The 21,046-nt window shown below is 49.7% G+C and overlaps 93 non-coding genes across 93 annotated transcripts; all 93 read left to right on the forward strand.

The window, feature by feature from the left end:
- The first annotated feature begins 71 nt into the window (after positions 1–71).
- Positions 72–190, forward strand: LOC130011577 (5S ribosomal RNA). The gene has a single exon (XR_008786885.1). It is a non-coding gene; the product is annotated as a 5S ribosomal RNA (ribosomal RNA).
- Positions 191–266: 76 nt separating this feature from the next.
- LOC130012069 (5S ribosomal RNA) lies at positions 267–385 on the forward strand. Its single transcript, XR_008787384.1, has one exon. It is a non-coding gene; the product is annotated as a 5S ribosomal RNA (ribosomal RNA).
- Positions 386–462: 77 nt separating this feature from the next.
- Positions 463–581, forward strand: LOC130011119 (5S ribosomal RNA). The gene has a single exon (XR_008786424.1). It is a non-coding gene; the product is annotated as a 5S ribosomal RNA (ribosomal RNA).
- A 164-nt stretch (positions 582–745) lies between these two features.
- Positions 746–864, forward strand: LOC130012070 (5S ribosomal RNA). The gene has a single exon (XR_008787385.1). It is a non-coding gene; the product is annotated as a 5S ribosomal RNA (ribosomal RNA).
- A 76-nt stretch (positions 865–940) lies between these two features.
- Positions 941–1,059, forward strand: LOC130012071 (5S ribosomal RNA). Its single transcript, XR_008787386.1, has one exon. It is a non-coding gene; the product is annotated as a 5S ribosomal RNA (ribosomal RNA).
- Positions 1,060–1,136: 77 nt separating this feature from the next.
- LOC130011131 (5S ribosomal RNA) lies at positions 1,137–1,255 on the forward strand. The gene has a single exon (XR_008786436.1). It is a non-coding gene; the product is annotated as a 5S ribosomal RNA (ribosomal RNA).
- Positions 1,256–1,419: 164 nt separating this feature from the next.
- Positions 1,420–1,538, forward strand: LOC130012072 (5S ribosomal RNA). Its single transcript, XR_008787387.1, has one exon. It is a non-coding gene; the product is annotated as a 5S ribosomal RNA (ribosomal RNA).
- A 76-nt stretch (positions 1,539–1,614) lies between these two features.
- LOC130012073 (5S ribosomal RNA) lies at positions 1,615–1,733 on the forward strand. The gene has a single exon (XR_008787388.1). It is a non-coding gene; the product is annotated as a 5S ribosomal RNA (ribosomal RNA).
- A 77-nt stretch (positions 1,734–1,810) lies between these two features.
- Positions 1,811–1,929, forward strand: LOC130011142 (5S ribosomal RNA). Its single transcript, XR_008786447.1, has one exon. It is a non-coding gene; the product is annotated as a 5S ribosomal RNA (ribosomal RNA).
- Positions 1,930–2,093: 164 nt separating this feature from the next.
- Positions 2,094–2,212, forward strand: LOC130012074 (5S ribosomal RNA). Its single transcript, XR_008787389.1, has one exon. It is a non-coding gene; the product is annotated as a 5S ribosomal RNA (ribosomal RNA).
- A 76-nt stretch (positions 2,213–2,288) lies between these two features.
- Positions 2,289–2,407, forward strand: LOC130012076 (5S ribosomal RNA). Its single transcript, XR_008787391.1, has one exon. It is a non-coding gene; the product is annotated as a 5S ribosomal RNA (ribosomal RNA).
- A 77-nt stretch (positions 2,408–2,484) lies between these two features.
- Positions 2,485–2,603, forward strand: LOC130011153 (5S ribosomal RNA). Its single transcript, XR_008786458.1, has one exon. It is a non-coding gene; the product is annotated as a 5S ribosomal RNA (ribosomal RNA).
- A 164-nt stretch (positions 2,604–2,767) lies between these two features.
- On the forward strand, positions 2,768–2,886 carry LOC130012077 (5S ribosomal RNA). Its single transcript, XR_008787392.1, has one exon. It is a non-coding gene; the product is annotated as a 5S ribosomal RNA (ribosomal RNA).
- Positions 2,887–2,962: 76 nt separating this feature from the next.
- LOC130012078 (5S ribosomal RNA) lies at positions 2,963–3,081 on the forward strand. The gene has a single exon (XR_008787393.1). It is a non-coding gene; the product is annotated as a 5S ribosomal RNA (ribosomal RNA).
- Positions 3,082–3,158: 77 nt separating this feature from the next.
- LOC130011164 (5S ribosomal RNA) lies at positions 3,159–3,277 on the forward strand. The gene has a single exon (XR_008786469.1). It is a non-coding gene; the product is annotated as a 5S ribosomal RNA (ribosomal RNA).
- A 165-nt stretch (positions 3,278–3,442) lies between these two features.
- Positions 3,443–3,561, forward strand: LOC130012079 (5S ribosomal RNA). The gene has a single exon (XR_008787394.1). It is a non-coding gene; the product is annotated as a 5S ribosomal RNA (ribosomal RNA).
- A 76-nt stretch (positions 3,562–3,637) lies between these two features.
- LOC130012080 (5S ribosomal RNA) lies at positions 3,638–3,756 on the forward strand. The gene has a single exon (XR_008787395.1). It is a non-coding gene; the product is annotated as a 5S ribosomal RNA (ribosomal RNA).
- A 77-nt stretch (positions 3,757–3,833) lies between these two features.
- LOC130011175 (5S ribosomal RNA) lies at positions 3,834–3,952 on the forward strand. The gene has a single exon (XR_008786480.1). It is a non-coding gene; the product is annotated as a 5S ribosomal RNA (ribosomal RNA).
- Positions 3,953–4,116: 164 nt separating this feature from the next.
- Positions 4,117–4,235, forward strand: LOC130010959 (5S ribosomal RNA). Its single transcript, XR_008786264.1, has one exon. It is a non-coding gene; the product is annotated as a 5S ribosomal RNA (ribosomal RNA).
- A 76-nt stretch (positions 4,236–4,311) lies between these two features.
- Positions 4,312–4,430, forward strand: LOC130010960 (5S ribosomal RNA). Its single transcript, XR_008786265.1, has one exon. It is a non-coding gene; the product is annotated as a 5S ribosomal RNA (ribosomal RNA).
- Positions 4,431–4,507: 77 nt separating this feature from the next.
- LOC130011186 (5S ribosomal RNA) lies at positions 4,508–4,626 on the forward strand. The gene has a single exon (XR_008786491.1). It is a non-coding gene; the product is annotated as a 5S ribosomal RNA (ribosomal RNA).
- A 164-nt stretch (positions 4,627–4,790) lies between these two features.
- On the forward strand, positions 4,791–4,909 carry LOC130010961 (5S ribosomal RNA). Its single transcript, XR_008786266.1, has one exon. It is a non-coding gene; the product is annotated as a 5S ribosomal RNA (ribosomal RNA).
- A 76-nt stretch (positions 4,910–4,985) lies between these two features.
- Positions 4,986–5,104, forward strand: LOC130010962 (5S ribosomal RNA). Its single transcript, XR_008786267.1, has one exon. It is a non-coding gene; the product is annotated as a 5S ribosomal RNA (ribosomal RNA).
- Positions 5,105–5,181: 77 nt separating this feature from the next.
- Positions 5,182–5,300, forward strand: LOC130011197 (5S ribosomal RNA). The gene has a single exon (XR_008786502.1). It is a non-coding gene; the product is annotated as a 5S ribosomal RNA (ribosomal RNA).
- A 164-nt stretch (positions 5,301–5,464) lies between these two features.
- On the forward strand, positions 5,465–5,583 carry LOC130010963 (5S ribosomal RNA). Its single transcript, XR_008786268.1, has one exon. It is a non-coding gene; the product is annotated as a 5S ribosomal RNA (ribosomal RNA).
- Positions 5,584–5,659: 76 nt separating this feature from the next.
- LOC130010965 (5S ribosomal RNA) lies at positions 5,660–5,778 on the forward strand. The gene has a single exon (XR_008786270.1). It is a non-coding gene; the product is annotated as a 5S ribosomal RNA (ribosomal RNA).
- Positions 5,779–5,855: 77 nt separating this feature from the next.
- LOC130011622 (5S ribosomal RNA) lies at positions 5,856–5,974 on the forward strand. The gene has a single exon (XR_008786929.1). It is a non-coding gene; the product is annotated as a 5S ribosomal RNA (ribosomal RNA).
- Positions 5,975–6,138: 164 nt separating this feature from the next.
- On the forward strand, positions 6,139–6,257 carry LOC130010966 (5S ribosomal RNA). The gene has a single exon (XR_008786271.1). It is a non-coding gene; the product is annotated as a 5S ribosomal RNA (ribosomal RNA).
- Positions 6,258–6,333: 76 nt separating this feature from the next.
- Positions 6,334–6,452, forward strand: LOC130010967 (5S ribosomal RNA). The gene has a single exon (XR_008786272.1). It is a non-coding gene; the product is annotated as a 5S ribosomal RNA (ribosomal RNA).
- Positions 6,453–6,529: 77 nt separating this feature from the next.
- On the forward strand, positions 6,530–6,648 carry LOC130011208 (5S ribosomal RNA). Its single transcript, XR_008786513.1, has one exon. It is a non-coding gene; the product is annotated as a 5S ribosomal RNA (ribosomal RNA).
- Positions 6,649–6,813: 165 nt separating this feature from the next.
- On the forward strand, positions 6,814–6,932 carry LOC130010968 (5S ribosomal RNA). Its single transcript, XR_008786273.1, has one exon. It is a non-coding gene; the product is annotated as a 5S ribosomal RNA (ribosomal RNA).
- Positions 6,933–7,008: 76 nt separating this feature from the next.
- On the forward strand, positions 7,009–7,127 carry LOC130010969 (5S ribosomal RNA). Its single transcript, XR_008786274.1, has one exon. It is a non-coding gene; the product is annotated as a 5S ribosomal RNA (ribosomal RNA).
- Positions 7,128–7,204: 77 nt separating this feature from the next.
- Positions 7,205–7,323, forward strand: LOC130011218 (5S ribosomal RNA). Its single transcript, XR_008786523.1, has one exon. It is a non-coding gene; the product is annotated as a 5S ribosomal RNA (ribosomal RNA).
- Positions 7,324–7,489: 166 nt separating this feature from the next.
- Positions 7,490–7,608, forward strand: LOC130010970 (5S ribosomal RNA). Its single transcript, XR_008786275.1, has one exon. It is a non-coding gene; the product is annotated as a 5S ribosomal RNA (ribosomal RNA).
- A 76-nt stretch (positions 7,609–7,684) lies between these two features.
- On the forward strand, positions 7,685–7,803 carry LOC130010971 (5S ribosomal RNA). Its single transcript, XR_008786276.1, has one exon. It is a non-coding gene; the product is annotated as a 5S ribosomal RNA (ribosomal RNA).
- A 77-nt stretch (positions 7,804–7,880) lies between these two features.
- LOC130011899 (5S ribosomal RNA) lies at positions 7,881–7,999 on the forward strand. Its single transcript, XR_008787213.1, has one exon. It is a non-coding gene; the product is annotated as a 5S ribosomal RNA (ribosomal RNA).
- A 165-nt stretch (positions 8,000–8,164) lies between these two features.
- On the forward strand, positions 8,165–8,283 carry LOC130010972 (5S ribosomal RNA). Its single transcript, XR_008786277.1, has one exon. It is a non-coding gene; the product is annotated as a 5S ribosomal RNA (ribosomal RNA).
- Positions 8,284–8,359: 76 nt separating this feature from the next.
- Positions 8,360–8,478, forward strand: LOC130010973 (5S ribosomal RNA). The gene has a single exon (XR_008786278.1). It is a non-coding gene; the product is annotated as a 5S ribosomal RNA (ribosomal RNA).
- A 77-nt stretch (positions 8,479–8,555) lies between these two features.
- On the forward strand, positions 8,556–8,674 carry LOC130011229 (5S ribosomal RNA). The gene has a single exon (XR_008786534.1). It is a non-coding gene; the product is annotated as a 5S ribosomal RNA (ribosomal RNA).
- Positions 8,675–8,840: 166 nt separating this feature from the next.
- LOC130011632 (5S ribosomal RNA) lies at positions 8,841–8,959 on the forward strand. The gene has a single exon (XR_008786939.1). It is a non-coding gene; the product is annotated as a 5S ribosomal RNA (ribosomal RNA).
- A 76-nt stretch (positions 8,960–9,035) lies between these two features.
- Positions 9,036–9,154, forward strand: LOC130010974 (5S ribosomal RNA). Its single transcript, XR_008786279.1, has one exon. It is a non-coding gene; the product is annotated as a 5S ribosomal RNA (ribosomal RNA).
- A 77-nt stretch (positions 9,155–9,231) lies between these two features.
- On the forward strand, positions 9,232–9,350 carry LOC130011612 (5S ribosomal RNA). Its single transcript, XR_008786919.1, has one exon. It is a non-coding gene; the product is annotated as a 5S ribosomal RNA (ribosomal RNA).
- Positions 9,351–9,515: 165 nt separating this feature from the next.
- Positions 9,516–9,634, forward strand: LOC130010976 (5S ribosomal RNA). Its single transcript, XR_008786281.1, has one exon. It is a non-coding gene; the product is annotated as a 5S ribosomal RNA (ribosomal RNA).
- Positions 9,635–9,710: 76 nt separating this feature from the next.
- LOC130010977 (5S ribosomal RNA) lies at positions 9,711–9,829 on the forward strand. The gene has a single exon (XR_008786282.1). It is a non-coding gene; the product is annotated as a 5S ribosomal RNA (ribosomal RNA).
- Positions 9,830–9,906: 77 nt separating this feature from the next.
- Positions 9,907–10,025, forward strand: LOC130011576 (5S ribosomal RNA). The gene has a single exon (XR_008786884.1). It is a non-coding gene; the product is annotated as a 5S ribosomal RNA (ribosomal RNA).
- Positions 10,026–10,189: 164 nt separating this feature from the next.
- Positions 10,190–10,308, forward strand: LOC130010978 (5S ribosomal RNA). The gene has a single exon (XR_008786283.1). It is a non-coding gene; the product is annotated as a 5S ribosomal RNA (ribosomal RNA).
- A 76-nt stretch (positions 10,309–10,384) lies between these two features.
- On the forward strand, positions 10,385–10,503 carry LOC130010979 (5S ribosomal RNA). The gene has a single exon (XR_008786284.1). It is a non-coding gene; the product is annotated as a 5S ribosomal RNA (ribosomal RNA).
- A 77-nt stretch (positions 10,504–10,580) lies between these two features.
- Positions 10,581–10,699, forward strand: LOC130011241 (5S ribosomal RNA). Its single transcript, XR_008786546.1, has one exon. It is a non-coding gene; the product is annotated as a 5S ribosomal RNA (ribosomal RNA).
- A 165-nt stretch (positions 10,700–10,864) lies between these two features.
- LOC130010980 (5S ribosomal RNA) lies at positions 10,865–10,983 on the forward strand. The gene has a single exon (XR_008786285.1). It is a non-coding gene; the product is annotated as a 5S ribosomal RNA (ribosomal RNA).
- A 76-nt stretch (positions 10,984–11,059) lies between these two features.
- Positions 11,060–11,178, forward strand: LOC130010981 (5S ribosomal RNA). Its single transcript, XR_008786286.1, has one exon. It is a non-coding gene; the product is annotated as a 5S ribosomal RNA (ribosomal RNA).
- Positions 11,179–11,255: 77 nt separating this feature from the next.
- On the forward strand, positions 11,256–11,374 carry LOC130011252 (5S ribosomal RNA). The gene has a single exon (XR_008786557.1). It is a non-coding gene; the product is annotated as a 5S ribosomal RNA (ribosomal RNA).
- Positions 11,375–11,539: 165 nt separating this feature from the next.
- On the forward strand, positions 11,540–11,658 carry LOC130010982 (5S ribosomal RNA). Its single transcript, XR_008786287.1, has one exon. It is a non-coding gene; the product is annotated as a 5S ribosomal RNA (ribosomal RNA).
- Positions 11,659–11,734: 76 nt separating this feature from the next.
- On the forward strand, positions 11,735–11,853 carry LOC130011589 (5S ribosomal RNA). The gene has a single exon (XR_008786897.1). It is a non-coding gene; the product is annotated as a 5S ribosomal RNA (ribosomal RNA).
- A 77-nt stretch (positions 11,854–11,930) lies between these two features.
- Positions 11,931–12,049, forward strand: LOC130011263 (5S ribosomal RNA). The gene has a single exon (XR_008786568.1). It is a non-coding gene; the product is annotated as a 5S ribosomal RNA (ribosomal RNA).
- Positions 12,050–12,213: 164 nt separating this feature from the next.
- LOC130010983 (5S ribosomal RNA) lies at positions 12,214–12,332 on the forward strand. Its single transcript, XR_008786288.1, has one exon. It is a non-coding gene; the product is annotated as a 5S ribosomal RNA (ribosomal RNA).
- Positions 12,333–12,408: 76 nt separating this feature from the next.
- On the forward strand, positions 12,409–12,527 carry LOC130010984 (5S ribosomal RNA). The gene has a single exon (XR_008786289.1). It is a non-coding gene; the product is annotated as a 5S ribosomal RNA (ribosomal RNA).
- Positions 12,528–12,604: 77 nt separating this feature from the next.
- On the forward strand, positions 12,605–12,723 carry LOC130011274 (5S ribosomal RNA). Its single transcript, XR_008786579.1, has one exon. It is a non-coding gene; the product is annotated as a 5S ribosomal RNA (ribosomal RNA).
- Positions 12,724–12,888: 165 nt separating this feature from the next.
- LOC130010985 (5S ribosomal RNA) lies at positions 12,889–13,007 on the forward strand. The gene has a single exon (XR_008786290.1). It is a non-coding gene; the product is annotated as a 5S ribosomal RNA (ribosomal RNA).
- Positions 13,008–13,083: 76 nt separating this feature from the next.
- LOC130010987 (5S ribosomal RNA) lies at positions 13,084–13,202 on the forward strand. The gene has a single exon (XR_008786292.1). It is a non-coding gene; the product is annotated as a 5S ribosomal RNA (ribosomal RNA).
- Positions 13,203–13,279: 77 nt separating this feature from the next.
- On the forward strand, positions 13,280–13,398 carry LOC130011623 (5S ribosomal RNA). The gene has a single exon (XR_008786930.1). It is a non-coding gene; the product is annotated as a 5S ribosomal RNA (ribosomal RNA).
- A 164-nt stretch (positions 13,399–13,562) lies between these two features.
- On the forward strand, positions 13,563–13,681 carry LOC130010988 (5S ribosomal RNA). Its single transcript, XR_008786293.1, has one exon. It is a non-coding gene; the product is annotated as a 5S ribosomal RNA (ribosomal RNA).
- Positions 13,682–13,757: 76 nt separating this feature from the next.
- Positions 13,758–13,876, forward strand: LOC130010989 (5S ribosomal RNA). Its single transcript, XR_008786294.1, has one exon. It is a non-coding gene; the product is annotated as a 5S ribosomal RNA (ribosomal RNA).
- A 77-nt stretch (positions 13,877–13,953) lies between these two features.
- Positions 13,954–14,072, forward strand: LOC130011285 (5S ribosomal RNA). Its single transcript, XR_008786591.1, has one exon. It is a non-coding gene; the product is annotated as a 5S ribosomal RNA (ribosomal RNA).
- A 164-nt stretch (positions 14,073–14,236) lies between these two features.
- On the forward strand, positions 14,237–14,355 carry LOC130010990 (5S ribosomal RNA). The gene has a single exon (XR_008786295.1). It is a non-coding gene; the product is annotated as a 5S ribosomal RNA (ribosomal RNA).
- Positions 14,356–14,431: 76 nt separating this feature from the next.
- Positions 14,432–14,550, forward strand: LOC130010991 (5S ribosomal RNA). The gene has a single exon (XR_008786296.1). It is a non-coding gene; the product is annotated as a 5S ribosomal RNA (ribosomal RNA).
- A 77-nt stretch (positions 14,551–14,627) lies between these two features.
- Positions 14,628–14,746, forward strand: LOC130011296 (5S ribosomal RNA). The gene has a single exon (XR_008786603.1). It is a non-coding gene; the product is annotated as a 5S ribosomal RNA (ribosomal RNA).
- A 164-nt stretch (positions 14,747–14,910) lies between these two features.
- LOC130010992 (5S ribosomal RNA) lies at positions 14,911–15,029 on the forward strand. Its single transcript, XR_008786297.1, has one exon. It is a non-coding gene; the product is annotated as a 5S ribosomal RNA (ribosomal RNA).
- A 76-nt stretch (positions 15,030–15,105) lies between these two features.
- On the forward strand, positions 15,106–15,224 carry LOC130010993 (5S ribosomal RNA). Its single transcript, XR_008786298.1, has one exon. It is a non-coding gene; the product is annotated as a 5S ribosomal RNA (ribosomal RNA).
- A 77-nt stretch (positions 15,225–15,301) lies between these two features.
- On the forward strand, positions 15,302–15,420 carry LOC130011624 (5S ribosomal RNA). The gene has a single exon (XR_008786931.1). It is a non-coding gene; the product is annotated as a 5S ribosomal RNA (ribosomal RNA).
- A 164-nt stretch (positions 15,421–15,584) lies between these two features.
- Positions 15,585–15,703, forward strand: LOC130010994 (5S ribosomal RNA). The gene has a single exon (XR_008786299.1). It is a non-coding gene; the product is annotated as a 5S ribosomal RNA (ribosomal RNA).
- Positions 15,704–15,779: 76 nt separating this feature from the next.
- On the forward strand, positions 15,780–15,898 carry LOC130010995 (5S ribosomal RNA). Its single transcript, XR_008786300.1, has one exon. It is a non-coding gene; the product is annotated as a 5S ribosomal RNA (ribosomal RNA).
- Positions 15,899–15,975: 77 nt separating this feature from the next.
- On the forward strand, positions 15,976–16,094 carry LOC130011307 (5S ribosomal RNA). Its single transcript, XR_008786614.1, has one exon. It is a non-coding gene; the product is annotated as a 5S ribosomal RNA (ribosomal RNA).
- A 165-nt stretch (positions 16,095–16,259) lies between these two features.
- LOC130010996 (5S ribosomal RNA) lies at positions 16,260–16,378 on the forward strand. The gene has a single exon (XR_008786301.1). It is a non-coding gene; the product is annotated as a 5S ribosomal RNA (ribosomal RNA).
- A 76-nt stretch (positions 16,379–16,454) lies between these two features.
- Positions 16,455–16,573, forward strand: LOC130010998 (5S ribosomal RNA). Its single transcript, XR_008786303.1, has one exon. It is a non-coding gene; the product is annotated as a 5S ribosomal RNA (ribosomal RNA).
- A 77-nt stretch (positions 16,574–16,650) lies between these two features.
- Positions 16,651–16,769, forward strand: LOC130011318 (5S ribosomal RNA). Its single transcript, XR_008786625.1, has one exon. It is a non-coding gene; the product is annotated as a 5S ribosomal RNA (ribosomal RNA).
- A 164-nt stretch (positions 16,770–16,933) lies between these two features.
- On the forward strand, positions 16,934–17,052 carry LOC130010999 (5S ribosomal RNA). The gene has a single exon (XR_008786304.1). It is a non-coding gene; the product is annotated as a 5S ribosomal RNA (ribosomal RNA).
- A 76-nt stretch (positions 17,053–17,128) lies between these two features.
- LOC130011000 (5S ribosomal RNA) lies at positions 17,129–17,247 on the forward strand. The gene has a single exon (XR_008786305.1). It is a non-coding gene; the product is annotated as a 5S ribosomal RNA (ribosomal RNA).
- Positions 17,248–17,324: 77 nt separating this feature from the next.
- Positions 17,325–17,443, forward strand: LOC130011329 (5S ribosomal RNA). The gene has a single exon (XR_008786636.1). It is a non-coding gene; the product is annotated as a 5S ribosomal RNA (ribosomal RNA).
- Positions 17,444–17,607: 164 nt separating this feature from the next.
- On the forward strand, positions 17,608–17,726 carry LOC130011001 (5S ribosomal RNA). The gene has a single exon (XR_008786306.1). It is a non-coding gene; the product is annotated as a 5S ribosomal RNA (ribosomal RNA).
- Positions 17,727–17,802: 76 nt separating this feature from the next.
- LOC130011002 (5S ribosomal RNA) lies at positions 17,803–17,921 on the forward strand. Its single transcript, XR_008786307.1, has one exon. It is a non-coding gene; the product is annotated as a 5S ribosomal RNA (ribosomal RNA).
- Positions 17,922–17,998: 77 nt separating this feature from the next.
- On the forward strand, positions 17,999–18,117 carry LOC130011340 (5S ribosomal RNA). Its single transcript, XR_008786647.1, has one exon. It is a non-coding gene; the product is annotated as a 5S ribosomal RNA (ribosomal RNA).
- Positions 18,118–18,281: 164 nt separating this feature from the next.
- Positions 18,282–18,400, forward strand: LOC130011003 (5S ribosomal RNA). Its single transcript, XR_008786308.1, has one exon. It is a non-coding gene; the product is annotated as a 5S ribosomal RNA (ribosomal RNA).
- Positions 18,401–18,476: 76 nt separating this feature from the next.
- Positions 18,477–18,595, forward strand: LOC130011004 (5S ribosomal RNA). The gene has a single exon (XR_008786309.1). It is a non-coding gene; the product is annotated as a 5S ribosomal RNA (ribosomal RNA).
- Positions 18,596–18,672: 77 nt separating this feature from the next.
- On the forward strand, positions 18,673–18,791 carry LOC130011625 (5S ribosomal RNA). The gene has a single exon (XR_008786932.1). It is a non-coding gene; the product is annotated as a 5S ribosomal RNA (ribosomal RNA).
- Positions 18,792–18,955: 164 nt separating this feature from the next.
- On the forward strand, positions 18,956–19,074 carry LOC130011005 (5S ribosomal RNA). Its single transcript, XR_008786310.1, has one exon. It is a non-coding gene; the product is annotated as a 5S ribosomal RNA (ribosomal RNA).
- Positions 19,075–19,150: 76 nt separating this feature from the next.
- LOC130011006 (5S ribosomal RNA) lies at positions 19,151–19,269 on the forward strand. The gene has a single exon (XR_008786311.1). It is a non-coding gene; the product is annotated as a 5S ribosomal RNA (ribosomal RNA).
- A 77-nt stretch (positions 19,270–19,346) lies between these two features.
- LOC130011352 (5S ribosomal RNA) lies at positions 19,347–19,465 on the forward strand. The gene has a single exon (XR_008786659.1). It is a non-coding gene; the product is annotated as a 5S ribosomal RNA (ribosomal RNA).
- Positions 19,466–19,630: 165 nt separating this feature from the next.
- LOC130011007 (5S ribosomal RNA) lies at positions 19,631–19,749 on the forward strand. Its single transcript, XR_008786312.1, has one exon. It is a non-coding gene; the product is annotated as a 5S ribosomal RNA (ribosomal RNA).
- Positions 19,750–19,825: 76 nt separating this feature from the next.
- Positions 19,826–19,944, forward strand: LOC130011009 (5S ribosomal RNA). Its single transcript, XR_008786314.1, has one exon. It is a non-coding gene; the product is annotated as a 5S ribosomal RNA (ribosomal RNA).
- Positions 19,945–20,021: 77 nt separating this feature from the next.
- LOC130011363 (5S ribosomal RNA) lies at positions 20,022–20,140 on the forward strand. The gene has a single exon (XR_008786670.1). It is a non-coding gene; the product is annotated as a 5S ribosomal RNA (ribosomal RNA).
- Positions 20,141–20,304: 164 nt separating this feature from the next.
- LOC130011010 (5S ribosomal RNA) lies at positions 20,305–20,423 on the forward strand. Its single transcript, XR_008786315.1, has one exon. It is a non-coding gene; the product is annotated as a 5S ribosomal RNA (ribosomal RNA).
- A 76-nt stretch (positions 20,424–20,499) lies between these two features.
- On the forward strand, positions 20,500–20,618 carry LOC130011011 (5S ribosomal RNA). Its single transcript, XR_008786316.1, has one exon. It is a non-coding gene; the product is annotated as a 5S ribosomal RNA (ribosomal RNA).
- A 77-nt stretch (positions 20,619–20,695) lies between these two features.
- LOC130011374 (5S ribosomal RNA) lies at positions 20,696–20,814 on the forward strand. Its single transcript, XR_008786681.1, has one exon. It is a non-coding gene; the product is annotated as a 5S ribosomal RNA (ribosomal RNA).
- The last annotated feature ends 232 nt before the right edge of the window (positions 20,815–21,046 follow it).

A 21,046-nucleotide genomic window follows, 5' to 3' on the forward strand; every position in this document is an offset into this window, starting at 1 on the left:
CCGCCCCGGGGGAAAAAAGATACAGAAAGAATTTGAGTAAAAATAACTACGGGTTTTATTCACCTTCGCTCGTCTACGGCCACACCACGTTGAAAACACCAGTTCTCGTCCGATCACTGAAGTTAAGCAACGTCGGGCCCGGTCAGTACTTGGATGGGTGACCGCCTGAGAACACCGGGTGCTGTAGACGCCTAGTTTTTTGAAAAGAAACCAATTTTCGGCGGACTTGAGTTAAGCATAACTACGGGTTTTATTCGCCTTCTCTCGTCTACGGCCACACCACGTTGAAAACACCAGTTCTCGTCCGATCACTGAAGTTAAGCAACGTCGGGCCCGGTCAGTACTTGGATGGGTGACCGCCTGGGAACACCGGGTGCTGTAGACGCCTAGTTTTTTTGAAAAGAAACCAATTTTCGGCGGACTTGAGTTTGGAATAACTACGGGTTTTATTCGTCTTCTCTCGTCTACGGCCATACCACGTTGAAAACACCAGTTCTCGTCCGATCACTGAAGTTAAGCAACGTCGGGCCCGGTTAGTACTTGGATGGGTGACCGCCTGGGAACACCGGGTGCTGTAGACGCCTTTTTTCCCGATTGTTTCAACTAAAAATCAATTTTCCGCACTTCAGGCCATTGTACGTCTTCTTTGGCATAACATTAGCTCCCCCCCCCCTCCGCCCCGGGGGAAAAAAGATACAGAAAGAATTTGAGTAAAAATAACTACGGGTTTTATTCACCTTCGCTCGTCTACGGCCACACCACGTTGAAAACACCAGTTCTCGTCCGATCACTGAAGTTAAGCAACGTCGGGCCCGGTCAGTACTTGGATGGGTGACCGCCTGGGAACACCGGGTGCTGTAGACGCCTAGTTTTTTGAAAAGAAACCAATTTTCGGCGGACTTGAGTTAAGCATAACTACGGGTTTTATTCGCCTTCTCTCGTCTACGGCCACACCACGTTGAAAACACCAGTTCTCGTCCGATCACTGAAGTTAAGCAACGTCGGGCCCGGTCAGTACTTGGATGGGTGACCGCCTGGGAACACCGGGTGCTGTAGACGCCTAGTTTTTTTGAAAAGAAACCAATTTTCGGCGGACTTGAGTTTGGAATAACTACGGGTTTTATTCGTCTTCTCTCGTCTACGGCCATACCACGTTGAAAACACCAGTTCTCGTCCGATCACTGAAGTTAAGCAACGTCGGGCCCGGTTAGTACTTGGATGGGTGACCGCCTGGGAACACCGGGTGCTGTAGACGCCTTTTTTCCCGATTGTTTCAACTAAAAATCAATTTTCCGCACTTCAGGCCATTGTACGTCTTCTTTGGCATAACATTAGCTCCCCCCCCCCTCCGCCCCGGGGGAAAAAAGATACAGAAAGAATTTGAGTAAAAATAACTACGGGTTTTATTCACCTTCGCTCGTCTACGGCCACACCACGTTGAAAACACCAGTTCTCGTCCGATCACTGAAGTTAAGCAACGTCGGGCCCGGTCAGTACTTGGATGGGTGACCGCCTGGGAACACCGGGTGCTGTAGACGCCTAGTTTTTTGAAAAGAAACCAATTTTCGGCGGACTTGAGTTAAGCATAACTACGGGTTTTATTCGCCTTCTCTCGTCTACGGCCACACCACGTTGAAAACACCAGTTCTCGTCCGATCACTGAAGTTAAGCAACGTCGGGCCCGGTCAGTACTTGGATGGGTGACCGCCTGGGAACACCGGGTGCTGTAGACGCCTAGTTTTTTTGAAAAGAAACCAATTTTCGGCGGACTTGAGTTTGGAATAACTACGGGTTTTATTCGTCTTCTCTCGTCTACGGCCATACCACGTTGAAAACACCAGTTCTCGTCCGATCACTGAAGTTAAGCAACGTCGGGCCCGGTTAGTACTTGGATGGGTGACCGCCTGGGAACACCGGGTGCTGTAGACGCCTTTTTTCCCGATTGTTTCAACTAAAAATCAATTTTCCGCACTTCAGGCCATTGTACGTCTTCTTTGGCATAACATTAGCTCCCCCCCCCCTCCGCCCCGGGGGAAAAAAGATACAGAAAGAATTTGAGTAAAAATAACTACGGGTTTTATTCACCTTCGCTCGTCTACGGCCACACCACGTTGAAAACACCAGTTCTCGTCCGATCACTGAAGTTAAGCAACGTCGGGCCCGGTCAGTACTTGGATGGGTGACCGCCTGGGAACACCGGGTGCTGTAGACGCCTAGTTTTTTGAAAAGAAACCAATTTTCGGCGGACTTGAGTTAAGCATAACTACGGGTTTTATTCGCCTTCTCTCGTCTACGGCCACACCACGTTGAAAACACCAGTTCTCGTCCGATCACTGAAGTTAAGCAACGTCGGGCCCGGTCAGTACTTGGATGGGTGACCGCCTGGGAACACCGGGTGCTGTAGACGCCTAGTTTTTTTGAAAAGAAACCAATTTTCGGCGGACTTGAGTTTGGAATAACTACGGGTTTTATTCGTCTTCTCTCGTCTACGGCCATACCACGTTGAAAACACCAGTTCTCGTCCGATCACTGAAGTTAAGCAACGTCGGGCCCGGTTAGTACTTGGATGGGTGACCGCCTGGGAACACCGGGTGCTGTAGACGCCTTTTTTCCCGATTGTTTCAACTAAAAATCAATTTTCCGCACTTCAGGCCATTGTACGTCTTCTTTGGCATAACATTAGCTCCCCCCCCCCTCCGCCCCGGGGGAAAAAAGATACAGAAAGAATTTGAGTAAAAATAACTACGGGTTTTATTCACCTTCGCTCGTCTACGGCCACACCACGTTGAAAACACCAGTTCTCGTCCGATCACTGAAGTTAAGCAACGTCGGGCCCGGTCAGTACTTGGATGGGTGACCGCCTGGGAACACCGGGTGCTGTAGACGCCTAGTTTTTTGAAAAGAAACCAATTTTCGGCGGACTTGAGTTAAGCATAACTACGGGTTTTATTCGCCTTCTCTCGTCTACGGCCACACCACGTTGAAAACACCAGTTCTCGTCCGATCACTGAAGTTAAGCAACGTCGGGCCCGGTCAGTACTTGGATGGGTGACCGCCTGGGAACACCGGGTGCTGTAGACGCCTAGTTTTTTTGAAAAGAAACCAATTTTCGGCGGACTTGAGTTTGGAATAACTACGGGTTTTATTCGTCTTCTCTCGTCTACGGCCATACCACGTTGAAAACACCAGTTCTCGTCCGATCACTGAAGTTAAGCAACGTCGGGCCCGGTTAGTACTTGGATGGGTGACCGCCTGGGAACACCGGGTGCTGTAGACGCCTTTTTTCCCGATTGTTTCAACTAAAAATCAATTTTCCGCACTTCAGGCCATTGTACGTCTTCTTTGGCATAACATTAGCTCCCCCCCCCCCTCCGCCCCGGGGGAAAAAAGATACAGAAAGAATTTGAGTAAAAATAACTACGGGTTTTATTCACCTTCGCTCGTCTACGGCCACACCACGTTGAAAACACCAGTTCTCGTCCGATCACTGAAGTTAAGCAACGTCGGGCCCGGTCAGTACTTGGATGGGTGACCGCCTGGGAACACCGGGTGCTGTAGACGCCTAGTTTTTTGAAAAGAAACCAATTTTCGGCGGACTTGAGTTAAGCATAACTACGGGTTTTATTCGCCTTCTCTCGTCTACGGCCACACCACGTTGAAAACACCAGTTCTCGTCCGATCACTGAAGTTAAGCAACGTCGGGCCCGGTCAGTACTTGGATGGGTGACCGCCTGGGAACACCGGGTGCTGTAGACGCCTAGTTTTTTTGAAAAGAAACCAATTTTCGGCGGACTTGAGTTTGGAATAACTACGGGTTTTATTCGTCTTCTCTCGTCTACGGCCATACCACGTTGAAAACACCAGTTCTCGTCCGATCACTGAAGTTAAGCAACGTCGGGCCCGGTTAGTACTTGGATGGGTGACCGCCTGGGAACACCGGGTGCTGTAGACGCCTTTTTTCCCGATTGTTTCAACTAAAAATCAATTTTCCGCACTTCAGGCCATTGTACGTCTTCTTTGGCATAACATTAGCTCCCCCCCCCCTCCGCCCCGGGGGAAAAAAGATACAGAAAGAATTTGAGTAAAAATAACTACGGGTTTTATTCACCTTCGCTCGTCTACGGCCACACCACGTTGAAAACACCAGTTCTCGTCCGATCACTGAAGTTAAGCAACGTCGGGCCCGGTCAGTACTTGGATGGGTGACCGCCTGGGAACACCGGGTGCTGTAGACGCCTAGTTTTTTGAAAAGAAACCAATTTTCGGCGGACTTGAGTTAAGCATAACTACGGGTTTTATTCGCCTTCTCTCGTCTACGGCCACACCACGTTGAAAACACCAGTTCTCGTCCGATCACTGAAGTTAAGCAACGTCGGGCCCGGTCAGTACTTGGATGGGTGACCGCCTGGGAACACCGGGTGCTGTAGACGCCTAGTTTTTTTGAAAAGAAACCAATTTTCGGCGGACTTGAGTTTGGAATAACTACGGGTTTTATTCGTCTTCTCTCGTCTACGGCCATACCACGTTGAAAACACCAGTTCTCGTCCGATCACTGAAGTTAAGCAACGTCGGGCCCGGTTAGTACTTGGATGGGTGACCGCCTGGGAACACCGGGTGCTGTAGACGCCTTTTTTCCCGATTGTTTCAACTAAAAATCAATTTTCCGCACTTCAGGCCATTGTACGTCTTCTTTGGCATAACATTAGCTCCCCCCCCCCTCCGCCCCGGGGGAAAAAAGATACAGAAAGAATTTGAGTAAAAATAACTACGGGTTTTATTCACCTTCGCTCGTCTACGGCCACACCACGTTGAAAACACCAGTTCTCGTCCGATCACTGAAGTTAAGCAACGTCGGGCCCGGTCAGTACTTGGATGGGTGACCGCCTGGGAACACCGGGTGCTGTAGACGCCTAGTTTTTTGAAAAGAAACCAATTTTCGGCGGACTTGAGTTAAGCATAACTACGGGTTTTATTCGCCTTCTCTCGTCTACGGCCACACCACGTTGAAAACACCAGTTCTCGTCCGATCACTGAAGTTAAGCAACGTCGGGCCCGGTCAGTACTTGGATGGGTGACCGCCTGGGAACACCGGGTGCTGTAGACGCCTAGTTTTTTTGAAAAGAAACCAATTTTCGGCGGACTTGAGTTTGGAATAACTACGGGTTTTATTCGTCTTCTCTCGTCTACGGCCATACCACGTTGAAAACACCAGTTCTCGTCCGATCACTGAAGTTAAGCAACGTCGGGCCCGGTTAGTACTTGGATGGGTGACCGCCTGGGAACACCGGGTGCTGTAGACGCCTTTTTTCCCGATTGTTTCAACTAAAAATCAATTTTCCGCACTTCAGGCCATTGTACGTCTTCTTTGGCATAACATTAGCTCCCCCCCCCCTCCGCCCCGGGGGAAAAAAGATACAGAAAGAATTTGAGTAAAAATAACTACGGGTTTTATTCACCTTCGCTCGTCTACGGCCACACCACGTTGAAAACACCAGTTCTCGTCCGATCACTGAAGTTAAGCAACGTCGGGCCCGGTCAGTACTTGGATGGGTGACCGCCTGGGAACACCGGGTGCTGTAGACGCCTAGTTTTTTGAAAAGAAACCAATTTTCGGCGGACTTGAGTTAAGCATAACTACGGGTTTTATTCGCCTTCTCTCGTCTACGGCCACACCACGTTGAAAACACCAGTTCTCGTCCGATCACTGAAGTTAAGCAACGTCGGGCCCGGTCAGTACTTGGATGGGTGACCGCCTGGGAACACCGGGTGCTGTAGACGCCTAGTTTTTTTGAAAAGAAACCAATTTTCGGCGGACTTGAGTTTGGAATAACTACGGGTTTTATTCGTCTTCTCTCGTCTACGGCCATACCACGTTGAAAACACCAGTTCTCGTCCGATCACTGAAGTTAAGCAACGTCGGGCCCGGTTAGTACTTGGATGGGTGACCGCCTGGGAACACCGATTGCTGTAGACGCCTTTTTTCCCGATTGTTTCAACTAAAAATCAATTTTCCGCACTTCAGGCCATTGTACGTCTTCTTTGGCATAACATTAGCTCCCCCCCCCCTCCGCCCCGGGGGAAAAAAGATACAGAAAGAATTTGAGTAAAAATAACTACGGGTTTTATTCACCTTCGCTCGTCTACGGCCACACCACGTTGAAAACACCAGTTCTCGTCCGATCACTGAAGTTAAGCAACGTCGGGCCCGGTCAGTACTTGGATGGGTGACCGCCTGGGAACACCGGGTGCTGTAGACGCCTAGTTTTTTGAAAAGAAACCAATTTTCGGCGGACTTGAGTTAAGCATAACTACGGGTTTTATTCGCCTTCTCTCGTCTACGGCCACACCACGTTGAAAACACCAGTTCTCGTCCGATCACTGAAGTTAAGCAACGTCGGGCCCGGTCAGTACTTGGATGGGTGACCGCCTGGGAACACCGGGTGCTGTAGACGCCTAGTTTTTTTGAAAAGAAACCAATTTTCGGCGGACTTGAGTTTGGAATAACTACGGGTTTTATTCGTCTTCTCTCGTCTACGGCCATACCACGTTGAAAACACCAGTTCTCGTCCGATCACTGAAGTTAAGCAACGTCGGGCCCGGTTAGTACTTGGATGGGTGACCGCCTGGGAACACCGGGTGCTGTAGACGCCTTTTTTCCCGATTGTTTCAACTAAAAATCAATTTTCCGCACTTCAGGCCATTGTACGTCTTCTTTGGCATAACATTAGCTCCCCCCCCCCCTCCGCCCCGGGGGAAAAAAGATACAGAAAGAATTTGAGTAAAAATAACTACGGGTTTTATTCACCTTCGCTCGTCTACGGCCACACCACGTTGAAAACACCAGTTCTCGTCCGATCACTGAAGTTAAGCAACGTCGGGCCCGGTCAGTACTTGGATGGGTGACCGCCTGGGAACACCGGGTGCTGTAGACGCCTAGTTTTTTGAAAAGAAACCAATTTTCGGCGGACTTGAGTTAAGCATAACTACGGGTTTTATTCGCCTTCTCTCGTCTACGGCCACACCACGTTGAAAACACCAGTTCTCGTCCGATCACTGAAGTTAAGCAACGTCGGGCCCGGTCAGTACTTGGATGGGTGACCGCCTGGGAACACCGGGTGCTGTAGACGCCTAGTTTTTTTGAAAAGAAACCAATTTTCGGCGGACTTGAGTTTGGAATAACTACGGGTTTTATTCGTCTTCTCTCGTCTACGGCCATACCACGTTGAAAACACCAGTTCTCGTCCGATCACTGAAGTTAAGCAACGTCGGGCCCGGTTAGTACTTGGATGGGTGACCGCCTGGGAACACCGGGTGCTGTAGACGCCTTTTTTCCCGATTGTTTCAACTAAAAATCAATTTTCCGCACTTCAGGCCATTGTACGTCTTCTTTGGCATAACATTAGCTCCCCCCCCCCCCTCCGCCCCGGGGGAAAAAAGATACAGAAAGAATTTGAGTAAAAATAACTACGGGTTTTATTCACCTTCGCTCGTCTACGGCCACACCACGTTGAAAACACCAGTTCTCGTCCGATCACTGAAGTTAAGCAACGTCGGGCCCGGTCAGTACTTGGATGGGTGACCGCCTGGGAACACCGGGTGCTGTAGACGCCTAGTTTTTTGAAAAGAAACCAATTTTCGGCGGACTTGAGTTAAGCATAACTACGGGTTTTATTCGCCTTCTCTCGTCTACGGCCACACCACGTTGAAAACACCAGTTCTCGTCCGATCACTGAAGTTAAGCAACGTCGGGCCCGGTCAGTACTTGGATGGGTGACCGCCTGGGAACACCGGGTGCTGTAGACGCCTAGTTTTTTTGAAAAGAAACCAATTTTCGGCGGACTTGAGTTTGGAATAACTACGGGTTTTATTCGTCTTCTCTCGTCTACGGCCATACCACGTTGAAAACACCAGTTCTCGTCCGATCACTGAAGTTAAGCAACGTCGGGCCCGGTTAGTACTTGGATGGGTGTCCGCCTGGGAACACCGGGTGCTGTAGACGCCTTTTTTCCCGATTGTTTCAACTAAAAATCAATTTTCCGCACTTCAGGCCATTGTACGTCTTCTTTGGCATAACATTAGCTCCCCCCCCCCCTCCGCCCCGGGGGAAAAAAGATACAGAAAGAATTTGAGTAAAAATAACTACGGGTTTTATTCACCTTCGCTCGTCTACGGCCACACCACGTTGAAAACACCAGTTCTCGTCCGATCACTGAAGTTAAGCAACGTCGGGCCCGGTCAGTACTTGGATGGGTGACCGCCTGGGAACACCGGGTGCTGTAGACGCCTAGTTTTTTGAAAAGAAACCAATTTTCGGCGGACTTGAGTTAAGCATAACTACGGGTTTTATTCGCCTTCTCTCGTCTACGGCCACACCACGTTGAAAACACCAGTTCTCGTCCGATCACTGAAGTTAAGCAACGTCGGGCCCGGTCAGTACTTGGATGGGTGACCGCCTGGGAACACCGGGTGCTGTAGACGCCTAGTTTTTTTGAAAAGAAACCAATTTTCGGCGGACTTGAGTTTGGAATAACTACGGGTTTTATTCGTCTTCTCTCGTCTACGGCCATACCACGTTGAAAACACCAGTTCTCGTCCGATCACTGAAGTTAAGCAACGTCGGGCCCGGTTAGTACTTGGATGGGTGACCGCCTGGGAACACCGGGTGCTGTAGACGCCTTTTTTCCCGATTGTTTCAACTAAAAATCAATTTTCCGCACTTCAGGCCATTGTACGTCTTCTTTGGCATAACATTAGCTCCCCCCCCCCCCTCCGCCCCGGGGGAAAAAAGATACAGAAAGAATTTGAGTAAAAATAACTACGGGTTTTATTCACCTTCGCTCGTCTACGGCCACACCACGTTGAAAACACCAGTTCTCGTCCGATCACTGAAGTTAAGCAACGTCGGGCCCGGTCAGTACTTGGATGGGTGACAGCCTGGGAACACCGGGTGCTGTAGACGCCTAGTTTTTTGAAAAGAAACCAATTTTCGGCGGACTTGAGTTAAGCATAACTACGGGTTTTATTCGCCTTCTCTCGTCTACGGCCACACCACGTTGAAAACACCAGTTCTCGTCCGATCACTGAAGTTAAGCAACGTCGGGCCCGGTCAGTACTTGGATGGGTGACCGCCTGGGAACACCGGGTGCTGTAGACGCCTAGTTTTTTTGAAAAGAAACCAATTTTCGGCGGACTTGAGTTTGGAATAACTACGGGTTTTATTCGTCTTCTCTCGTCTACGGCCATACCACGTTGAAAACACCAGTTCTCGTCCGATCACTGAAGTTAAGCAACGTCGGGGCCGGTTAGTACTTGGATGGGTGACCGCCTGGGAACACCGATTGCTGTAGACGCCTTTTTTCCCGATTGTTTCAACTAAAAATCAATTTTCCGCACTTCAGGCCATTGTACGTCTTCTTTGGCATAACATTAGCTCCCCCCCCCCCTCCGCCCCGGGGGAAAAAAGATACAGAAAGAATTTGAGTAAAAATAACTACGGGTTTTATTCACCTTCGCTCGTCTACGGCCACACCACGTTGAAAACACCAGTTCTCGTCCGATCACTGAAGTTAAGCAACGTCGGGCCCGGTCAGTACTTGGATGGGTGACCGCCTGGGAACACCGGGTGCTGTAGACGCCTAGTTTTTTGAAAAGAAACCAATTTTCGGCGGACTTGAGTTAAGCATAACTACGGGTTTTATTCGCCTTCTCTCGTCTACGGCCACACCACGTTGAAAACACCAGTTCTCGTCCGATCACTGAAGTTAAGCAACGTCGGGCCCGGTCAGTACTTGGATGGGTGACCGCCTGGGAACACCGGGTGCTGTAGACGCCTAGTTTTTTTGAAAAGAAACCAATTTTCGGCGGACTTGAGTTTGGAATAACTACGGGTTTTATTCGTCTTCTCTCGTCTACGGCCATACCACGTTGAAAACACCAATTCTCGTCCGATCACTGAAGTTAAGCAACGTCGGGCCCGGTTAGTACTTGGATGGGTGACCGCCTGGGAACACCGGGTGCTGTAGACGCCTTTTTTCCCGATTGTTTCAACTAAAAATCAATTTTCCGCACTTCAGGCCATTGTACGTCTTCTTTGGCATAACATTAGCTCCCCCCCCCCTCCGCCCCGGGGGAAAAAAGATACAGAAAGAATTTGAGTAAAAATAACTACGGGTTTTATTCACCTTCGCTCGTCTACGGCCACACCACGTTGAAAACACCAGTTCTCGTCCGATCACTGAAGTTAAGCAACGTCGGGCCCGGTCAGTACTTGGATGGGTGACCGCCTGGGAACACCGGGTGCTGTAGACGCCTAGTTTTTTGAAAAGAAACCAATTTTCGGCGGACTTGAGTTAAGCATAACTACGGGTTTTATTCGCCTTCTCTCGTCTACGGCCACACCACGTTGAAAACACCAGTTCTCGTCCGATCACTGAAGTTAAGCAACGTCGGGCCCGGTCAGTACTTGGATGGGTGACCGCCTGGGAACACCGGGTGCTGTAGACGCCTAGTTTTTTTGAAAAGAAACCAATTTTCGGCGGACTTGAGTTTGGAATAACTACGGGTTTTATTCGTCTTCTCTCGTCTACGGCCATACCACGTTGAAAACACCAGTTCTCGTCCGATCACTGAAGTTAAGCAACGTCGGGCCCGGTTAGTACTTGGATGGGTGACCGCCTGGGAACACCGGGTGCTGTAGACGCCTTTTTTCCCGATTGTTTCAACTAAAAATCAATTTTCCGCACTTCAGGCCATTGTACGTCTTCTTTGGCATAACATTAGCTCCCCCCCCCCCTCCGCCCCGGGGGAAAAAAGATACAGAAAGAATTTGAGTAAAAATAACTACGGGTTTTATTCACCTTCGCTCGTCTACGGCCACACCACGTTGAAAACACCAGTTCTCGTCCGATCACTGAAGTTAAGCAACGTCGGGCCCGGTCAGTACTTGGATGGGTGACCGCCTGGGAACACCGGGTGCTGTAGACGCCTAGTTTTTTGAAAAGAAACCAATTTTCGGCGGACTTGAGTTAAGCATAACTACGGGTTTTATTCGCCTTCTCTCGTCTACGGCCACACCACGTTGAAAACACCAGTTCTCGTCCGATCACTGAAGTTAAGCAACGTCGGGCCCGGTCAGTACTTGGATGGGTGACCGCCTGGGAACACCGGGTGCTGTAGACGCCTAGTTTTTTTGAAAAGAAACCAATTTTCGGCGGACTTGAGTTTGGAATAACTACGGGTTTTATTCGTCTTCTCTCGTCTACGGCCATACCACGTTGAAAACACCAGTTCTCGTCCGATCACTGAAGTTAAGCAACGTCGGGCCCGGTTAGTACTTGGATGGGTGACCGCCTGGGAACACCGGGTGCTGTAGACGCCTTTTTTCCCGATTGTTTCAACTAAAAATCAATTTTCCGCACTTCAGGCCATTGTACGTCTTCTTTGGCATAACATTAGCTCCCCCCCCCCCTCCGCCCCGGGGGAAAAAAGATACAGAAAGAATTTGAGTAAAAATAACTACGGGTTTTATTCACCTTCGCTCGTCTACGGCCACACCACGTTGAAAACACCAGTTCTCGTCCGATCACTGAAGTTAAGCAACGTCGGGCCCGGTCAGTACTTGGATGGGTGACCGCCTGGGAACACCGGGTGCTGTAGACGCCTAGTTTTTTGAAAAGAAACCAATTTTCGGCGGACTTGAGTTAAGCATAACTACGGGTTTTATTCGCCTTCTCTCGTCTACGGCCACACCACGTTGAAAACACCGGTTCTCGTCCGATCACTGAAGTTAAGCAACGTCGGGCCCGGTCAGTACTTGGATGGGTGACCGCCTGGGAACACCGGGTGCTGTAGACGCCTAGTTTTTTTGAAAAGAAACCAATTTTCGGCGGACTTGAGTTTGGAATAACTACGGGTTTTATTCGTCTTCTCTCGTCTACGGCCATACCACGTTGAAAACACCAGTTCTCGTCCGATCACTGAAGTTAAGCAACGTCGGGCCCGGTTAGTACTTGGATGGGTGACCGCCTGGGAACACCGGGTGCTGTAGACGCCTTTTTTCCCGATTGTTTCAACTAAAAATCAATTTTCCGCACTTCAGGCCATTGTACGTCTTCTTTGGCATAACATTAGCTCCCCCCCCCCTCCGCCCCGGGGGAAAAAAGATACAGAAAGAATTTGAGTAAAAATAACTACGGGTTTTATTCACCTTCGCTCGTCTACGGCCACACCACGTTGAAAACACCAGTTCTCGTCCGATCACTGAAGTTAAGCAACGTCGGGCCCGGTCAGTACTTGGATGGGTGACCGCCTGGGAACACCGGGTGCTGTAGACGCCTAGTTTTTTGAAAAGAAACCAATTTTCGGCGGACTTGAGTTAAGCATAACTACGGGTTTTATTCGCCTTCTCTCGTCTACGGCCACACCACGTTGAAAACACCAGTTCTCGTCCGATCACTGAAGTTAAGCAACGTCGGGCCCGGTCAGTACTTGGATGGGTGACCGCCTGGGAACACCGGGTGCTGTAGACGCCTAGTTTTTTTGAAAAGAAACCAATTTTCGGCGGACTTGAGTTTGGAATAACTACGGGTTTTATTCGTCTTCTCTCGTCTACGGCCATACCACGTTGAAAACACCAGTTCTCGTCCGATCACTGAAGTTAAGCAACGTCGGGCCCGGTTAGTACTTGGATGGGTGACCGCCTGGGAACACCGGGTGCTGTAGACGCCTTTTTTCCCGATTGTTTCAACTAAAAATCAATTTTCCGCACTTCAGGCCATTGTACGTCTTCTTTGGCATAACATTAGCTCCCCACCCCCCTCCGCCCCGGGGGAAAAAAGATACAGAAAGAATTTGAGTAAAAATAACTACGGGTTTTATTCACCTTCGCTCGTCTACGGCCACACCACGTTGAAAACACCAGTTCTCGTCCGATCACTGAAGTTAAGCAACGTCGGGCCCGGTCAGTACTTGGATGGGTGACCGCCTGGGAACACCGGGTGCTGTAGACGCCTAGTTTTTTGAAAAGAAACCAATTTTCGGCGGACTTGAGTTAAGCATAACTACGGGTTTTATTCGCCTTCTCTCGTCTACGGCCACACCACGTTGAAAACACCAGTTCTCGTCCGATCACTGAAGTTAAGCAACGTCGGGCCCGGTCAGTACTTGGATGGGTGACCGCCTGGGAACACCGGGTGCTGTAGACGCCTAGTTTTTTTGAAAAGAAACCAATTTTCGGCGGACTTGAGTTTGGAATAACTACGGGTTTTATTCGTCTTCTCTCGTCTACGGCCATACCACGTTGAAAACACCAGTTCTCGTCCGATCACTGAAGTTAAGCAACGTCGGGCCCGGTTAGTACTTGGATGGGTGACCGCCTGGGAACACCGATTGCTGTAGACGCCTTTTTTCCCGATTGTTTCAACTAAAAATCAATTTTCCGCACTTCAGGCCATTGTACGTCTTCTTTGGCATAACATTAGCTCCCCCCCCCCTCCGCCCCGGGGGAAAAAAGATACAGAAAGAATTTGAGTAAAAATAACTACGGGTTTTATTCACCTTCGCTCGTCTACGGCCACACCACGTTGAAAACACCAGTTCTCGTCCGATCACTGAAGTTAAGCAACGTCGGGCCCGGTCAGTACTTGGATGGGTGACCGCCTGGGAACACCGGGTGCTGTAGACGCCTAGTTTTTTGAAAAGAAACCAATTTTCGGCGGACTTGAGTTAAGCATAACTACGGGTTTTATTCGCCTTCTCTCGTCTACGGCCACACCACGTTGAAAACACCAGTTCTCGTCCGATCACTGAAGTTAAGCAACGTCGGGCCCGGTCAGTACTTGGATGGGTGACCGCCTGGGAACACCGGGTGCTGTAGACGCCTAGTTTTTTTGAAAAGAAACCAATTTTCGGCGGACTTGAGTTTGGAATAACTACGGGTTTTATTCGTCTTCTCTCGTCTACGGCCATACCACGTTGAAAACACCAGTTCTCGTCCGATCACTGAAGTTAAGCAACGTCGGGCCCGGTTAGTACTTGGATGGGTGACCGCCTGGGAACACCGGGTGCTGTAGACGCCTTTTTTCCCGATTGTTTCAACTAAAAATCAATTTTCCGCACTTCAGGCCATTGTACGTCTTCTTTGGCATAACATTAGCTCCCCCCCCCCTCCGCCCCGGGGGAAAAAAGATACAGAAAGAATTTGAGTAAAAATAACTACGGGTTTTATTCACCTTCGCTCGTCTACGGCCACACCACGTTGAAAACACCAGTTCTCGTCCGATCACTGAAGTTAAGCAACGTCGGGCCCGGTCAGTACTTGGATGGGTGACCGCCTGGGAACACCGGGTGCTGTAGACGCCTAGTTTTTTGAAAAGAAACCAATTTTCGGCGGACTTGAGTTAAGCATAACTACGGGTTTTATTCGCCTTCTCTCGTCTACGGCCACACCACGTTGAAAACACCAGTTCTCGTCCGATCACTGAAGTTAAGCAACGTCGGGCCCGGTCAGTACTTGGATGGGTGACCGCCTGGGAACACCGGGTGCTGTAGACGCCTAGTTTTTTTGAAAAGAAACCAATTTTCGGCGGACTTGAGTTTGGAATAACTACGGGTTTTATTCGTCTTCTCTCGTCTACGGCCATACCACGTTGAAAACACCAGTTCTCGTCCGATCACTGAAGTTAAGCAACGTCGGGCCCGGTTAGTACTTGGATGGGTGACCGCCTGGGAACACCGGGTGCTGTAGACGCCTTTTTTCCCGATTGTTTCAACTAAAAATCAATTTTCCGCACTTCAGGCCATTGTACGTCTTCTTTGGCATAACATTAGCTCCCCCCCCCCTCCGCCCCGGGGGAAAAAAGATACAGAAAGAATTTGAGTAAAAATAACTACGGGTTTTATTCACCTTCGCTCGTCTACGGCCACACCACGTTGAAAACACCAGTTCTCGTCCGATCACTGAAGTTAAGCAACGTCGGGCCCGGTCAGTACTTGGATGGGTGACCGCCTGGGAACACCGGGTGCTGTAGACGCCTAGTTTTTTGAAAAGAAACCAATTTTCGGCGGACTTGAGTTAAGCATAACTACGGGTTTTATTCGCCTTCTCTCGTCTACGGCCACACCACGTTGAAAACACCAGTTCTCGTCCGATCACTGAAGTTAAGCAACGTCGGGCCCGGTCAGTACTTGGATGGGTGACCGCCTGGGAACACCGGGTGCTGTAGACGCCTAGTTTTTTTGAAAAGAAACCAATTTTCGGCGGACTTGAGTTTGGAATAACTACGGGTTTTATTCGTCTTCTCTCGTCTACGGCCATACCACGTTGAAAACACCAGTTCTCGTCCGATCACTGAAGTTAAGCAACGTCGGGCCCGGTTAGTACTTGGATGGGTGACCGCCTGGGAACACCGATTGCTGTAGACGCCTTTTTTCCCGATTGTTTCAACTAAAAATCAATTTTCCGCACTTCAGGCCATTGTACGTCTTCTTTGGCATAACATTAGCTCCCCCCCCCCTCCGCCCCGGGGGAAAAAAGATACAGAAAGAATTTGAGTAAAAATAACTACGGGTTTTATTCACCTTCGCTCGTCTACGGCCACACCACGTTGAAAACACCAGTTCTCGTCCGATCACTGAAGTTAAGCAACGTCGGGCCCGGTCAGTACTTGGATGGGTGACCGCCTGGGAACACCGGGTGCTGTAGACGCCTAGTTTTTTGAAAAGAAACCAATTTTCGGCGGACTTGAGTTAAGCATAACTACGGGTTTTATTCGCCTTCTCTCGTCTACGGCCACACCACGTTGAAAACACCAGTTCTCGTCCGATCACTGAAGTTAAGCAACGTCGGGCCCGGTCAGTACTTGGATGGGTGACCGCCTGGGAACACCGGGTGCTGTAGACGCCTAGTTTTTTTGAAAAGAAACCAATTTTCGGCGGACTTGAGTTTGGAATAACTACGGGTTTTATTCGTCTTCTCTCGTCTACGGCCATACCACGTTGAAAACACCAGTTCTCGTCCGATCACTGAAGTTAAGCAACGTCGGGCCCGGTTAGTACTTGGATGGGTGACCGCCTGGGAACACCGGGTGCTGTAGACGCCTTTTTTCCCGATTGTTTCAACTAAAAATCAATTTTCCGCACTTCAGGCCATTGTACGTCTTCTTTGGCATAACATTAGCTCCCCCCCCCCCTCCGCCCCGGGGGAAAAAAGATACAGAAAGAATTTGAGTAAAAATAACTACGGGTTTTATTCACCTTCGCTCGTCTACGGCCACACCACGTTGAAAACACCAGTTCTCGTCCGATCACTGAAGTTAAGCAACGTCGGGCCCGGTCAGTACTTGGATGGGTGACCGCCTGGGAACACCGGGTGCTGTAGACGCCTAGTTTTTTGAAAAGAAACCAATTTTCGGCGGACTTGAGTTAAGCATAACTACGGGTTTTATTCGCCTTCTCTCGTCTACGGCCACACCACGTTGAAAACACCAGTTCTCGTCCGATCACTGAAGTTAAGCAACGTCGGGCCCGGTCAGTACTTGGATGGGTGACCGCCTGGGAACACCGGGTGCTGTAGACGCCTAGTTTTTTTGAAAAGAAACCAATTTTCGGCGGACTTGAGTTTGGAATAACTACGGGTTTTATTCGTCTTCTCTCGTCTACGGCCATACCACGTTGAAAACACCAGTTCTCGTCCGATCACTGAAGTTAAGCAACGTCGGGCCCGGTTAGTACTTGGATGGGTGACCGCCTGGGAACACCGGGTGCTGTAGACGCCTTTTTTCCCGATTGTTTCAACTAAAAATCAATTTTCCGCACTTCAGGCCATTGTACGTCTTCTTTGGCATAACATTAGCTCCCCCCCCCCTCCGCCCCGGGGGAAAAAAGATACAGAAAGAATTTGAGTAAAAATAACTACGGGTTTTATTCACCTTCGCTCGTCTACGGCCACACCACGTTGAAAACACCAGTTCTCGTCCGATCACTGAAGTTAAGCAACGTCGGGCCCGGTCAGTACTTGGATGGGTGACCGCCTGGGAACACCGGGTGCTGTAGACGCCTAGTTTTTTGAAAAGAAACCAATTTTCGGCGGACTTGAGTTAAGCATAACTACGGGTTTTATTCGCCTTCTCTCGTCTACGGCCACACCACGTTGAAAACACCAGTTCTCGTCCGATCACTGAAGTTAAGCAACGTCGGGCCCGGTCAGTACTTGGATGGGTGACCGCCTGGGAACACCGGGTGCTGTAGACGCCTAGTTTTTTTGAAAAGAAACCAATTTTCGGCGGACTTGAGTTTGGAATAACTACGGGTTTTATTCGTCTTCTCTCGTCTACGGCCATACCACGTTGAAAACACCAGTTCTCGTCCGATCACTGAAGTTAAGCAACGTCGGGCCCGGTTAGTACTTGGATGGGTGACCGCCTGGGAACACCGGGTGCTGTAGACGCCTTTTTTCCCGATTGTTTCAACTAAAAATCAATTTTCCGCACTTCAGGCCATTGTACGTCTTCTTTGGCATAACATTAGCTCCCCCCCCCCTCCGCCCCGGGGGAAAAAAGATACAGAAAGAATTTGAGTAAAAATAACTACGGGTTTTATTCACCTTCGCTCGTCTACGGCCACACCACGTTGAAAACACCAGTTCTCGTCCGATCACTGAAGTTAAGCAACGTCGGGCCCGGTCAGTACTTGGATGGGTGACCGCCTGGGAACACCGGGTGCTGTAGACGCCTAGTTTTTTGAAAAGAAACCAATTTTCGGCGGACTTGAGTTAAGCATAACTACGGGTTTTATTCGCCTTCTCTCGTCTACGGCCACACCACGTTGAAAACACCAGTTCTCGTCCGATCACTGAAGTTAAGCAACGTCGGGCCCGGTCAGTACTTGGATGGGTGACCGCCTGGGAACACCGGGTGCTGTAGACGCCTAGTTTTTTTGAAAAGAAACCAATTTTCGGCGGACTTGAGTTTGGAATAACTACGGGTTTTATTCGTCTTCTCTCGTCTACGGCCATACCACGTTGAAAACACCAGTTCTCGTCCGATCACTGAAGTTAAGCAACGTCGGGCCCGGTTAGTACTTGGATGGGTGACCGCCTGGGAACACCGGGTGCTGTAGACGCCTTTTTTCCCGATTGTTTCAACTAAAAATCAATTTTCCGCACTTCAGGCCATTGTACGTCTTCTTTGGCATAACATTAGCTCCCCCCCCCCTCCGCCCCGGGGGAAAAAAGATACAGAAAGAATTTGAGTAAAAATAACTACGGGTTTTATTCACCTTCGCTCGTCTACGGCCACACCACGTTGAAAACACCAGTTCTCGTCCGATCACTGAAGTTAAGCAACGTCGGGCCCGGTCAGTACTTGGATGGGTGACCGCCTGGGAACACCGGGTGCTGTAGACGCCTAGTTTTTTGAAAAGAAACCAATTTTCGGCGGACTTGAGTTAAGCATAACTACGGGTTTTATTCGCCTTCTCTCGTCTACGGCCACACCACGTTGAAAACACCAGTTCTCGTCCGATCACTGAAGTTAAGCAACGTCGGGCCCGGTCAGTACTTGGATGGGTGACCGCCTGGGAACACCGGGTGCTGTAGACGCCTAGTTTTTTTGAAAAGAAACCAATTTTCGGCGGACTTGAGTTTGGAATAACTACGGGTTTTATTCGTCTTCTCTCGTCTACGGCCATACCACGTTGAAAACACCAGTTCTCGTCCGATCACTGAAGTTAAGCAACGTCGGGCCCGGTTAGTACTTGGATGGGTGACCGCCTGGGAACACCGATTGCTGTAGACGCCTTTTTTCCCGATTGTTTCAACTAAAAATCAATTTTCCGCACTTCAGGCCATTGTACGTCTTCTTTGGCATAACATTAGCTCCCCCCCCCCTCCGCCCCGGGGGAAAAAAGATACAGAAAGAATTTGAGTAAAAATAACTACGGGTTTTATTCACCTTCGCTCGTCTACGGCCACACCACGTTGAAAACACCAGTTCTCGTCCGATCACTGAAGTTAAGCAACGTCGGGCCCGGTCAGTACTTGGATGGGTGACCGCCTGGGAACACCGGGTGCTGTAGACGCCTAGTTTTTTGAAAAGAAACCAATTTTCGGCGGACTTGAGTTAAGCATAACTACGGGTTTTATTCGCCTTCTCTCGTCTACGGCCACACCACGTTGAAAACACCAGTTCTCGTCCGATCACTGAAGTTAAGCAACGTCGGGCCCGGTCAGTACTTGGATGGGTGACCGCCTGGGAACACCGGGTGCTGTAGACGCCTAGTTTTTTTGAAAAGAAACCAATTTTCGGCGGACTTGAGTTTGGAATAACTACGGGTTTTATTCGTCTTCTCTCGTCTACGGCCATACCACGTTGAAAACACCAGTTCTCGTCCGATCACTGAAGTTAAGCAACGTCGGGCCCGGTTAGTACTTGGATGGGTGACCGCCTGGGAACACCGGGTGCTGTAGACGCCTTTTTTCCCGATTGTTTCAACTAAAAATCAATTTTCCGCACTTCAGGCCATTGTACGTCTTCTTTGGCATAACATTAGCTCCCCCCCCCCCTCCGCCCCGGGGGAAAAAAGATACAGAAAGAATTTGAGTAAAAATAACTACGGGTTTTATTCACCTTCGCTCGTCTACGGCCACACCACGTTGAAAACACCAGTTCTCGTCCGATCACTGAAGTTAAGCAACGTCGGGCCCGGTCAGTACTTGGATGGGTGACCGCCTGGGAACACCGGGTGCTGTAGACGCCTAGTTTTTTGAAAAGAAACCAATTTTCGGCGGACTTGAGTTAAGCATAACTACGGGTTTTATTCGCCTTCTCTCGTCTACGGCCACACCACGTTGAAAACACCAGTTCTCGTCCGATCACTGAAGTTAAGCAACGTCGGGCCCGGTCAGTACTTGGATGGGTGACCGCCTGGGAACACCGGGTGCTGTAGACGCCTAGTTTTTTTGAAAAGAAACCAATTTTCGGCGGACTTGAGTTTGGAATAACTACGGGTTTTATTCGTCTTCTCTCGTCTACGGCCATACCACGTTGAAAACACCAGTTCTCGTCCGATCACTGAAGTTAAGCAACGTCGGGCCCGGTTAGTACTTGGATGGGTGACCGCCTGGGAACACCGGGTGCTGTAGACGCCTTTTTTCCCGATTGTTTCAACTAAAAATCAATTTTCCGCACTTCAGGCCATTGTACGTCTTCTTTGGCATAACATTAGCTCCCCCCCCCCTCCGCCCCGGGGGAAAAAAGATACAGAAAGAATTTGAGTAAAAATAACTACGGGTTTTATTCACCTTCGCTCGTCTACGGCCACACCACGTTGAAAACACCAGTTCTCGTCCGATCACTGAAGTTAAGCAACGTCGGGCCCGGTCAGTACTTGGATGGGTGACCGCCTGGGAACACCGGGTGCTGTAGACGCCTAGTTTTTTGAAAAGAAACCAATTTTCGGCGGACTTGAGTTAAGCATAACTACGGGTTTTATTCGCCTTCTCTCGTCTACGGCCACACCACGTTGAAAACACCAGTTCTCGTCCGATCACTGAAGTTAAGCAACGTCGGGCCCGGTCAGTACTTGGATGGGTGACCGCCTGGGAACACCGGGTGCTGTAGACGCCTAGTTTTTTTGAAAAGAAACCAATTTTCGGCGGACTTGAGTTTGGAATAACTACGGGTTTTATTCGTCTTCTCTCGTCTACGGCCATACCACGTTGAAAACACCAGTTCTCGTCCGATCACTGAAGTTAAGCAACGTCGGGCCCGGTTAGTACTTGGATGGGTGACCGCCTGGGAACACCGGGTGCTGTAGACGCCTTTTTTCCCGATTGTTTCAACTAAAAATCAATTTTCCGCACTTCAGGCCATTGTACGTCTTCTTTGGCATAACATTAGCTCCCCCCCCCCTCCGCCCCGGGGGAAAAAAGATACAGAAAGAATTTGAGTAAAAATAACTACGGGTTTTATTCACCTTCGCTCGTCTACGGCCACACCACGTTGAAAACACCAGTTCTCGTCCGATCACTGAAGTTAAGCAACGTCGGGCC

This window comes from Patella vulgata, chromosome 2 (assembly GCF_932274485.2).
Source record: "Patella vulgata chromosome 2, xgPatVulg1.2, whole genome shotgun sequence".
Lineage (NCBI taxonomy): Eukaryota > Metazoa > Mollusca > Gastropoda > Patellidae > Patella > Patella vulgata.